At 36.8% G+C, this 13,360-nt stretch overlaps 1 protein-coding gene across 1 annotated transcript in view; it reads right to left on the minus strand.

Annotated features, from left to right (window-relative positions):
• The window catches only part of LOC149661132 (uncharacterized), a 174,968-nt gene that overhangs the window by 39,368 nt on the left and 122,240 nt on the right, over positions 1-13,360 (minus strand). The gene's annotated exons all lie outside the window — the stretch shown is intronic.

Below are 13,360 nucleotides of genomic sequence, written 5' to 3' on the forward strand. Positions count from 1 at the left end.
CAGAACAACTCTCCGAAAAGGGGGCGGTAACCTCGTAAGTCCCGTATAGGACAAACGTAAATCCAATCCAATATAACCTATTTACATTTCACGTCATCAAGTCATTTACACAATAACAAATTTGAATAGGACTACAGTTAAGAACGTTTCCTCGAATTATATTTCGCATCGTCGCTTTCAAGTAAATAAACCGAGGCTTAATACGATTAACCTTATTATTCGTTTGACAGGTAGCAGATACTGAACAAAGCCGAACAAAGGTGTAAATACTAAATACAAGAGCAGGGACTGGGTTAATCCGTAGCAGCATTTTCTCTCGTCGGTTCAATCGGTATACAACCCAAATTACGGTTATTGACTACAAGTACGGGGTTAGAGGCCAAATTAAGGTGCACCCCTATTTACTCGAGTTAAAATAAAAAAATAAATATCAGGTAAATTTTATTACTGACGAAAACGAGCAAAAGAATAAGGTCAATATTTTGTTTTCAAGATGTAATCATCCATAATAAATACAGGGTGTTTTTGATAAGTCTGCCATAAATTAAGGGGAATGTTCTTTGGGTGCACGGTTTTGAGCCGAAAATGAAACTTCTAGGGTTGTAAATTTTCCGGAAAAATAAAACGCGGAAAATTTTCCGCTGATCGGAAAAATATAAAACTAGCAATTATGTGAGCTTTGAGTCAATTTATCTAACTTTTAAAGATATAAAACATTCTCCAGTTATTTTGCCATCTTTAGTAGATTTATTAAGTACCACCAAATATTAGTGGTTGATTTTCCCATAATTTGTGACTTTAAACAGGGTTAACAAACTTAATAACATTAACAACATAACACCTCGTTTCCCTTACAATAACGCAGACGATCACTATCCTTTATGCCTGATAATTTTAGTTTCACTTGGGTCTCTTAACGGTTAGGTCTCGACTCTCTAACCTCTTATACCGTCATAAGAGCAAACAGTAACCCTATGCATGCAAGCGATAGCAAATGAGTGAGCTTTTCCTATAGAGAATAGGGGTCACTAGACTCTGTGCCCTTGGACAATTTTTTACCCCTCCGAATTCACCTAAAACAAAATAATGGGTGTTTTGAAAAGAAAGGCAATTAGCCTTATTCCTGATCAGCGCCATCTACCCATAGCGGTGACTTTGAGAACTACTGTAAGCGGCAAGCCAATCAGATGTCGCTAAAATCTTGTGACGTCATTTTTGGTAAGACCCGAGAGTGTTAGTCAGTGACGTCACCAGATTTTAGCGACATCTGATTGGCTTGCCGCTTACAGTAGTTCTCAAAGTCGCCGCTATGGGTAGGTGGCGCTGATCAGGAATAAGGCTAATTGAAAAATTTTAAAGTTTTCACCTTTTAATTGAAAAACCGGTAGCGGAAAAATACGGAAAATTTTCCGGAAAAATATAGCTCGGTCATTTTCCGGAAAATTTTCCGATTCCGACTTACAACCCTAGAAACTTCTATCTCCATTTTGCCACAAGGGCCGCTATTTTCATAAAGTTAAGATTGAATAGAACATTTTCGACTCAAAATCACCAAAAGAACACGCCCCTTAATTTATGACAGACTTATCAGAAACACCCTGTATGAAAATTCGAGTTTGGAAAAAATATTATTTATTTCTTAGTACTTATTTCGAAACTGGGTTTTCAATTTTTGTAAATAAATTTAAAACATGCCTGGTCAATCAATTATACAAAATTTCGCGATATAGGCCTAGAAAATAAATTTTATAAATCTCAATGGAGTGGACTGACGTCATACGAGAGAGCTCTCCATATTGGGTGACGGATGAAAATTTGTTTACGTAATATACCAAAGTTAAAACGGAAACTCGTATATTTGAAATTTTAATGAAGCTATTTAATTGTATAAAGGTAGACTGGAGTGTATACGATATTTTTGGGAATCAATACTAATACATTTAAAATTAATTAGTTCTTAAGATATTTCGCTACCCCTTTATAGATTTCAAAGCTCAATCAATAAATAAATAAATATAACCCGCATATCGCAGTGCACAAAATTTCTCAGAATAAATTCAAATAAATTCCAAGTTTATAAATAAAGAGAGAAACATTAGCCTTTAATTTATTTATGACAGTAAGGGAGCCCAGCCAAAAATTTCAATGCCTTATTTTTTCTCCGGAATTATAAGATTTTATATAAGAAATTATGTGTTTTTATTGGAAAATTATAAGAGGGAATATGTGTTTTTATTGGAAAATTATAAGAGGGAATATGTGCTTTTATTGGAAAATTATAGGAGGGAATATGTGTTTTTATTGGAAAATTATAAGAGGGAATATGTGTTTTTATTGGAAAATTATAAGAGGGAATATGTGTTTTTATTGGAAAATTATAAGAGGGAATATGTGTTTTTATTGGAAAATTATAAGAGGGAATATGTGTTTTTATTGGAAAATTATAAGAGGGAATATGTGTTTTTATTGGAAAATTATAAGAGGGAATATGTGTTTTTATTGGAAAATTATAAGAGGGAATATGTGTTTTTATTGGAAAATTATAAGAGGGAATATGTGTTTTTATTGGAAAATTATAAGAGGGAATATGTGTTTTTATTGGAAAATTATAAGAGGAAGGAAGTATGTGTTTTTATTGGAAAATTATAAGAGGAAGGAAGTATGTGTTTTTATTGGAAAATTTTAAGAGGAAGTATGTGTTTTTATTGGAAAATTTTAAGAGGAAGTATGTGTTTTTATTGGAAAATTATAAGAGGAAGTATGTGTTTTTATTGGAAAATTATAAGAGGAAGTATGTGTTTTTATTGGTAAATTATAAGAGGAAGTATGTGTTTTTATTGGAAAATTATAAGAGGAAGTATGTGTTTTTATTGGAAAATTATAAGAGGAAGTATGTGTTTTTATTGGAAAATATAGGAGAAAATACGTGTTTTTATACAGGAAAATACAGGAGGGAATACGTGTTTTTATAGGAAAATACAGGAGGGAATACGTGTTTTTATAGGAAAATACAGGAGGGAATACGTGTTTTTATAGGAAAATACAGGAGGGAATACGTGTTTTTATAGGAAAATACAGGACCAAAAATGCTATGTAGAAAAATCTCAAAAAAATAGCAAATTGAATTTTACTTTGAAAATTCAGAGGAACTTAATTAAAATATAACATAAAAGAAATCCTGAGCCAGCCAAGCGAGCTCCGCAATTTCGGTGTCTAGTCAAATGTGATCTCGATAAAAGAGCAAATTTTTTTATAAATTTGATGATAAACGAAACTTTGACTAAATTAAAAATACAGGATATTATAGGACATTTGATAAAATTATAGGATAATATAGGACAGGTTAAACAAATATAGGAATTATAGGACCGCTGGGCTGCCTGGACAGTACGTAACTTTTAATGACAAAATACTTAGTATAACCAATCCCTCATTCAAACATAAATACAAGAAAAAGAATATTAAATTTCCTGGAATTAATTAATAATCTCTCTAAAACTTAAAAAAGAAATCCCTTCCTGGAACTGATAGATTTCCCTCCCCGTTCATCTTAAACCTTCCTTTCCAGCTATTGTTAAATTAAATTGAAAAAGAAAAAAAGAAAAAAAGAAATCGTTTCTTTCATTACATCAGCGAATTCCATTCAAGAACCTAACCTGGTGTTCACGATTGCAAGAAAATAAATACAGTTAAAAAAATGGGCAATTGTCTTTCTAACTCCGTGATTCTTTTTAAGGCGAGAGAAAAAATTCGCAAGAATTTCCAACCACGAGGAGAAAAGTGATAGGAAAGATCGAGGGGTTAGTCACTTGAATAATCAGGTGTACAAAAACCGCAGAAATCGATTACTTCATTTCTGGAATTCTTAGAAAATCATAAGTAATCAAAATCATTCTTGTGGGTAATCAAAAGGTAATCAGAAATGTCCGATAATCACTGGAAATCACGTGAAATCTTGAGAAAATCGGAAATTAACACATGATTTACTATAGTAATCTTTTGTAAACACCTCGGAAATCACACATTTCGTGAAATAATGACGCGTAATCAATCGAGGAATTCGAAAATCCCAAAATAAAAATCGTAATCAGTTGAAATAGAAATAATCACTGCATTCATCGTAATTCACGAAGAATCCAGTGGTAATCACGGCATTCACCAAAATAAACCAACGGAATTCATTGGAATTCAAACAGGAATCACGAGTAATATGCGTCAATAACGGGAAATCAGTGTAAAGTTTATGGAAATCACCTAAAATAATCGTAATCACGGAAATCACGGAATTCACATAAAATTTCCGAAATCAGTAATCAGGTGTACAAAATTTTTGGCGAATGACTAGCCCCTCGTGTGAAAGAATTAAATGAAAGAGGAGAAAAAAGAACCGTTTCTTTTCTTCAAGATGAGATTAAAGAGCAACAATAATGAAGGAACAATTAGAAAACTGAACCTTTGTAGTATAGGTTTAAGGCGAGGATACTTTAATCTGGTTTAATTCGTTCGCAAAAAAAAAACTCAAGAAAATCTAATAAGGTTTTTAGTTTAAACCGATTAAAGTACGAAATGAAACTAGAGCCTAATTTTTTTAAAAACAAAAACGGATTAAGTTGAATCATGGATAACTAAAGGCTGTTTGGCTTCACCAGAAACCGTTTGTGAGTAATAAGAGAAAGGCAATTTGAATTAGTATTTTCAATATTTTATTCACTTATCTCACAGAGCGTCTGATAATTCGCAGATTTTAAATTTCTTATAGGAAAATAGCAATTTTTTTTCCAGAAATTATAGGATTTTATAGGAGAAAAAAATCGCGTGTTTTTATAGGAAAATATAGAACTAAAACGCTATTGTATAATACAAGGGAATAGATTTAATTTTAGAAGTAGGAATGGAGAACGGTTAGTATTTACTTCAGTTATTCCGACTCATAGTCCAGAATAAGAGCCCGGGCCTCCATCCAAGAAGTAACGAAAAGTTTAACTTATCTTATTGGCTCACTTAAAATACTTTTTGATGACGTTGTTGACGTTGAAAAAATACAGAGGTAATTCCTTTTTACCTCTGTCGCTATGACCCGCCTCTTCTTTCATTCCCCCCGTCCGGGACTTTGACGCGCGCCCACATTACTCTGTTCTCCATTCCTACTTCTAAAATTAAATCTATCCCTGATAATACTATTTTGGCTTAAACTATGCAAGAAAAAAATCCAAATATAACAATAACCAGAAGTGAGATGAGACTAGAAGTGAAGGGCTCTAGCATTGGTAATAGATCCTGGCAATAGTGAACAAATTTGAGGATTTTATGCCGCTTCCATCGCGCCTACACTACAGAGAAATGAATTGGTCGAGTTCCAAAAACATTTCCTACCTCCTTCCCCTCAACCTAAAGCGGCCGAACACGGACGCCTGTGCTTGAATCTAATTCGGCCGTCTACCGCCACGAGCGTCTCACGTTTTGGAGGGAAAATTCAGAAACCGCAGTACTTCTAGTCTCATCTCACTTCTGGTATAATATAGGACAGGTTCAAAAGTATGGGATTTTATTCTGGGCTCCCTAAATTTACACTGCACTGAAGTTAAACACGAGAGATCGAGGAGGAGGAATTTTATTTAGCCCCTTAACAGTGTAAGCAAGATCTCATTCACGTAAAGAGAGAACGTTCGAGTTTACCTTCATCTTCGCTACCATCAAGTACTACCTAGTCCCCTCCCTAAAAAAAAATCCCGCCATTTTATCGATACACTAACACCGCCTGGTGGACTATCCATTCATTATTTATCGAAATTGTCGTTCTCGATCTCGATGTGAGGGAGACTGACTCCAGAATTAGTAGAAATGTTTATTAAAGCAACAGTTGATAGTGCTGGTTATGTCGATATAAATATAGACCGAATAGTAAATAGTAAAATAGACAATAGTTATTCGATTATTATAACAAGAAAGGCCACTATTATTTTCGTTAAGTGTCAGAACAACCAAGGCTTACGTTTGAAACTTCAGGTAAATAGCCATATTTTAATATAATACAATACCACGTTATTTTTATCTGTCCCTACCCCGATTGATAAAAAATTTATTTTTAATAAGGCCGATCCGATGTTATTAATCTGAATCGTATACTAATACTTAACATTGTTGCCAATAGTTTCTTTCGACTTCTTGCCTCTACTGGCCTGTCCATTTAACATTTTATTCAGTAATTTGAGGTTAGTAGGTGGCGAGCTAAACCATACCCCACTCGATCACGCGCGTCACGACGCAAGCTGCTCTCGCTATAGCTATAGCGCGAGCAGCGCAGCGTCTGGGAGCGCAGAGCGGGTGGGCTATGGCTAAACCGACCTAAACTAGGCCCCTCCCAGAAAAAAAAGATAACTCTGACTTCATGGAAGCGGATTAGACTGACTCGAACGTTCTCTCTTTACGTGAATAAAGCCGCGTTTACACGAGACACTTTGAAACCGTTTTAAACCGTTTTGCAATGTACAAAAAAGAATATTAAGTTGATAAAATAAGAGATCTTTCACGAGAAAATGCAAATATTTTTTTTAAAAAGTGTTAGGCCTTTCCAAAACGGTTGAAAACGGTTCAAAAGTGTCTCGTGTAAACGCGGCTTGAGATCTTGGTGTAAGCTATAATAGACCACAACCTCGAAAGAAGTGAAGTTTAGAGTTTGTCAACGGGAAGATGTACCCATTCTAAGGTTGCATGGAATACCTTAGAAAATAAAACAAAAAACCATCCCAGCTTTTTGTTCTTGCCTTCTGTTCTCTCATTCTCAAAAATTCCAAGAAGGATTATTTATCATTTTAGGGTATGCAATACCGATTAATAGCGGCCAACTTAAGCGCAGGCTTGCTCGAAGATGTTTTGGCAGCGAGTTTTTGCCAGCCCTATATTATACGGGGCTTAATTTCAAGCTCTTATTATACTTTTCAATATGAATTAGGAGATTACGTTACACCGGGACGTAAACACCGAGTGACGCAGCATGGCGGAAGAGAGATGTCAAAACGCCAGGCAAGGATTTCCAGATAAATTAATCTTATTTATAGCAGACCATACTCGAGCTCGCTCGCTTCCCGCTACTCATTCTACTTGCAAAGAAAAATTAAGAAAAGACCAGGAAAAATTTAAAGAGAATATGAAGCTTAAAACTTAAACGGAGACTCCCGAAGAAAATAAAGCAATAGAGCATTTCGATGTAACCAAAGAGAATATACCAAGAGGAGCAGAAACTTTGTAAATAGGGAGCGGCTCCGTCTGAATTTGGAGAAACTGTAGTTCCGGTTGTTCACGTGACCGTGTCGTCTGGTTAAAAATGACCTTTTGTACGTCAACAGTCAATCCTTTGACAGCACCACCAAAAATAAGCAGTCGACATAATTTAACCAATAAAAGGCGTCGCTGCTTACTGCTTAGCCAGTCAACAAAAATCGGATCTAGTTACTCCAAAACCATGGCCGGGCTTTTCAAACGCCTTGTGATAGGCTAGAATTTCTGCTCCTCTTGGTATATTCTCTTTGATGTAACTAAGAAGGGAAGACACGGGGGTAAATCTCTGCCTTCCATCTCGCTTTTTTGACGCCTGCGCTGTTGTCTCTTTGGATCATGAGTCTGCGCAGAGACCGCAATGTACCAACCAGTCTGGGAAATAGCGCACTTCCTCTGGTTCAAAACCAGTTTATTAATTGCTTGGACTAGTTTTTAAATTCGAGAAGTGGGGGTTACGGGTCCTCGTGACCAGTTTATTAACTATATATATATGGGAGAACAAAGGCGGGGACTAGTCCGTATAACTATTATTTCGGACACTAGGGGCGGGGGCACTGGTCCCAAGGTCTAGATTAAAAAATATCCTTATTTCCCAGACTGTTTGTCCCGATACTGAGGGTTGCCTACGCCGTTTTTACATCGAAAAGGTCTATTAAGTTTCATTAATGGACACTACACGTTAGGCTTCGCCGCGAAGCACTGGGGACTATCCTCATTGGGCAACTAGTACCACCTGACGGATTCTTCTAATAGGTGTATAGAGTGGTAGTGAGAGAAGAGGAAGGGCACGTGATATCGTCAATATTGGTGGTCTAAATTGTATGAATTGTATGGCCTGAGCTGACGACTTCCAATATGATAGTCAAAACCGAGGCGAGAGTAGGAGGGTGTGACGCCAAGGGTTAAGTTCGTAGTAGCAGACTAAAGTCCCCCAGGGCTTCGTGGAGGGAGACTTAATCTATATCTATATCTATATAAATCAAAGTCCTGACTGACTGACTGACTGATAATCAACGCCCAGCCCAAACCGCTTGCCCTAGAAGGCTGAATATTTGCAGGAACGTTACTCATAAGTAGTAGGCGCGTACTAAGAAAGATTTTTCCAATCCGCGGCCATCTTAAAAAATGGTGCCCAGAAATGTAAAAACTCTTCTCTATGCAACAAAGTCCGCGCGTTTCAACCGATTTCACAGAAATTTAGTACACGGGTTTCTTTTAACCTATAGAGGGACTGAATGGTCTTTTGGGTTCGATTTGTTGCCATCTTTTTAAATGGCGGCCAAAAACTAAAAACCCTTCTTTATGGAATAATGTCCGCGTGAAAAGTAATAAAAAATGTCCCGACGGGCTGACGGGCAACGCCGAGTGCCTTCGCTCCTAGGTTGCTACAAAAATATTAGTCATCAGTAAAATCTACCCATTCTTTGTATCATTTTGATGGAAGTTCTTATTACACGCGAGCGATGCCGCGGGTAACAGCTAGTTGCTTGTATAAACATGATTCCATTTGATATATTCATTACGCTGTTTTGATTAAAAAATAAAAACATTATAATCGGAAATATCCCTTAATGTAGGGAGCTAACAGTTCTGACCCTGAAACGTCCCGCCCTTCTATCCCTTACTGGAGTTTCATCCCCCCTAACGGTTGGAAACAGTATTCTACGGGCAAAAATGTCAACCAAAACAAGAGGGGCTGCGTGACGTCAGACTATCTCTTCCCCCTAGCCAGTTGTTAGCTCCCTATAGTTCGTAATTCCTGGAGAGATTTTCGGGCATTTTCACCACCATTTCATTGTCCCTTTAAGAAGTTATAAGGGAGGTCTGGAAAATCTTCATTGTGACTGATTTTTATGCATGAGCAAAAATTCTTTTCGGCGGGTATAAGAAAAAGAATAAATTTTCTCGGCGCCAGCTAAAATCTAGTTTTCCTAGGCAGTGTATGCGCGGTCCTTTCCTTCCTACCAAGCATATAGCTTGGCTTTTTAAGTCGAACCGCGCCAATTTCTATGCTAAAATCGTGAATTAGGTGCGCGGCACCAGAGGCTTCATTTTTAGCTTTCCCCGGGACTGGGTAGGTACCTTCCCAAATAAAAGTCGCGATTGATTATTACGTCGTCGTCTTATAGCTTCGGAAAAAGATAGACATCAAAGAACCGACACCTCATCAAAACTGCAGAGCTCCCGCGCGTCTTTTACAGATCTCGAGATGCGATCGGCCACCGGGGGGGGGGAGAGACACAAAGTTAAGCGCATAATCTCATTAAAATTTTCTATAGCAACTTGGTAGGCTAGAAGAAGCTAAAATATTTCAGTGTAAGTCGTCGCATCTCTATTATACAGGGTGTAACCAAGAAGTGATATCTAGTTTCCTAGAAAGGTAGTATAAATTCTAGCTCTTTATCTCCAGTCCAAACGTATAGTAGGTCCGGATTTAATCCCCGCCTCTAAATTACAACCAGCAATCATCTCATTGGTTCTTGAAAACTGTGCACGTCAGCGCGACGTGAATGACGAAAATTACAGTCATATTTTCCGACTGAGGAGAGTGTAGCGAAATAGCCCGGCCTCTCTCCTTTTACTTCCCCCCTTTGTATTTTGAAAGGGGGTCTGCGACTATGGCGCGCGACTACTTAGGCATCTTATACCTTCTCCCTAGTAAACTAGATATCGCTTCTTGGTGTAACAAAAGGGTGGTTTTTAGTTCGAAAATGGAACATCTATGACATTTTGTCCTAAAGGACACCCTAAACAAGTTACGATTGTAGTATTTTACGGATGAGCCCTTAAATTTAAATTATGTGAAACATTAAGACAATGATTTCTAATTTAATTAAGGGGCCATCCGTAAAACACTCCAATCATAACATGTTCAGGATGTCCCTTAGGACAAAATGTTAGGGCCTCGGTCAAAATCGTCTGTACTTCGCTCCTACCAACCTTTTTAGAACACCCTGTATATATTAAATATAGAAGCCCTATCCTTAGTAGTAACTTATAATTTGATTAAATAGTATTAAGGTGGAATTCATAAACGTCGGCCGCAACGCAATTTAGTACAGGGGAAGGTAGGGCGTCGTGCGCAAACGGCAGACGTTTAGCCTCTTAACTATACAGGAATTCAGTGTAATCTTAAGCGCGGAAGTAGGCCTAGTAAAGAAACTTCAATTATCTATTCCACCACTTAATTGAGTCCAAAAATTAAAAGTTACAAGCTATTGTTCTAATTTACGCCATTCAATGGTTACAAGGGGTTCCCAATTGAGAAATTAATTCTCTTTGAAACTACGCATCCAAGTTCAAAGGCGCAGATTATTTTATCTAAGCGATAGTACACCTAAAAATATAACCGTAACCCTTTAACGCGTAAGTATAACTTATGAATATGCGAGACAAAACTAAGGAGACTACTAACGCCATCTTCAGTTTCCCCAAATTATCGGAAAATAATAGAGTTAACGCCTACTGTGATCCTTCCTTTTCTCAAGTCAAGTCAATCTACAGTTAGATGTATCACAAAATACCATGTGTTTTTTGGGGGGGGGGGGTTCTGTACATCCGTCACCAGGAGACGCGCATCTACGTGAAATGTCCTGCATCGAAACGAACCACGCCTATATCCTTTAATAGCAAATACCCTTTCCGCCTTTACTTCTATAGAGCATGATAGCCTTATGATATAAACTATAGGGCTTCATTAAATTTTCAAACGGAAGTGTAGGCTTTAACATTTAATCCGCGTGGGAAGTTGATCAGTTTCCGCCATTTGTATAAATAAGTTATTAAAAGTTCGCCTTTTGCATAATGGAAATTGTAATTCGCGATAATGTCTGTATATATGTAAAGCCTACAGCTAAATTCCACGAACGTCATTTTTGTTTTATCAGGTATACCTTAAATAAATTCAGTTTCTACCTGATCAAAGACATTAGGGGAATATATTACCCAAGCGTAATTAATACATAATTCACGCGAAACTCGCCAGAAATTATATTATAGAAGAAAAAATTAAAGATGAAAAAGTTCATTATGCATTTTAGACCTAAAAGCACGTAAATAAAGTTGAAACTGATATATCAAATTCATTCTTATTTTTCAAATATACAGCTGATTTTAGTAACACTAAAAATTTCAACGGTGATACGCCAGTGCCGAATATTTTTAATAATTTAGCGAATTTTATTTTGGGGAATAAGATGTTGTTGTGGGGTTATTTTCGACGCAAAGAAACTGAGGTACTGCATAAAAAAACCTTCTAAGAGAATACGTGAGTTGGTTATTATGGGCCTAGTCAACCAACAAAAGTTTCCTATATATATTATATAACTAAAGAAACAGAAGTATACAACCTGAAAGATATCAAACACCTAAAAATTTATAATATTAAAAATATAATACTATTTTGGCTTAAGTTATGTAGAAAAATAAATAAATAAACTGGATTTTACTTTGAAAATGTAGAGGAACTTAATTAAATGATATAATATAATATATAAAAAATCCAGAGCAAACTCCGCAATTTCGGTGTCTAGTCAAATGTGATCTCGATAAAAGAGCAAAATATGGATAAATTTGATGCTAAACTATACGAAAACTTCGACTAAAGTCAAAAATATAGGATATTATAGTACATTTCATGCAATTATAGGATATTATAGAACAGGATGAAAAATATAGAACTTTATAAAAATTAAAAGACCGCATGGGCTACCTGGTGCAGTTTCATCATGCATCGACAATAAACTGAGATTTTCAAACCAACTTAAATGTTGGTTTGACCCTCACCACACTGTATATTACACCTAGCCTAACCCAAAAACAAAATAAATAAATACAAAACAGCAGACTGTAGAAAAATAAACTAAAACTAAAAAAAGAATCACCTGAGTTTTTTAAAGTAAACGAAAAATCATCGATTTTGCATCAAACCAAATCCCAAAGTGGGTTAAAATTCTTACGGAACATTTCAACAAGTACTTTTGTTCTTACGGGTGTTTAAATAACGTATCATTCCGCCTAGGTTCCGCGTTTAAAGCACACTTCAGGTGGGATAACCTATGGAAGGGGAAATGGAGAACTAAAGAAAAACAAAGGAATTCGAGGAGAAAAATTACGAGCGGCGACGGGGGCGACTAGGGTTTCGGGACTTTCGGCCCAGGAATCCTGTCAAGAAGAAAACGACACTTATTCTTTCTTATATCCATTCGTTGGTTGAAAAAACAACTGGGAAAGCGCGACCAGCTAGGCCTATAGGGATGCTGGCAACAAAAAGTATAACTTTCCATTACCAAATTGACCTACTTTATCGAGACCTCTCGCTTGCTTTTTGGCACGGAAATGTTAAAAGTATGGGCTTTGAAAGGGCATGGAACCCACAGACAAAATGTCTACATCAAGACTTATTGCGAGGAAAAAACTAGTCTCCTCGATGGTTTGTGAGAGGTTATTAATTTGGTTGCAGAAGGGGATAATACTTTAGTTATGTAATGTCATAATTCTTCCCAGGTTCATGCACCATTTTCGTTGGCTCTCCTGCTCATCAAGCTTTAGATGGGCATCGCACCGTGCTAGCATAGAAGTGCTAGGGTGAATTCTATAACTGTTTCTTTGTACTAAACCCCCAGCAATCAACCCACAAACCTCGATTGTCTTGACGTGGGACAAAAATTCACAAGCGCATGCGCCAAACTTCAGATGGGCATCGCACCGTGCAGGGTGAATTCTATAACTGTTTCTTTGTACTAAATCCCCAGCAATCAACCCACAAACCTTGATTGTCTTGACGTGGGACAAAAATTCACAAGCGCATGCGCCAAACTTCAGATGGGCATCGCACCGTGCAGGGTGAATTCTATAACTGTTTCTTTGTACTAAATCCTCAGTAATCAACCTGCACAAACCTTGATTGTCTTGACGTGGCGGGACAAAAATTCACAAGCGCATGCACCTTGGCAAATAGTTAAGTAGCGCTAATGGAGTAATGATGATGGAACTATTTATCGCGTATGTGATTCGGTTTAGTAACTTGGCTATAGGGAATGTTGGGAAGAATCATGTTACAATTATATACTTCTGATAGTAT

Source organism: Phalangium opilio, unplaced genomic scaffold, assembly GCF_054372755.1.
Source record: "Phalangium opilio isolate 3A_F unplaced genomic scaffold, DU_Popi_V2 ptg000070l_1, whole genome shotgun sequence".
Classification (NCBI taxonomy): Eukaryota; Metazoa; Arthropoda; class Arachnida; order Opiliones; family Phalangiidae; genus Phalangium; species Phalangium opilio.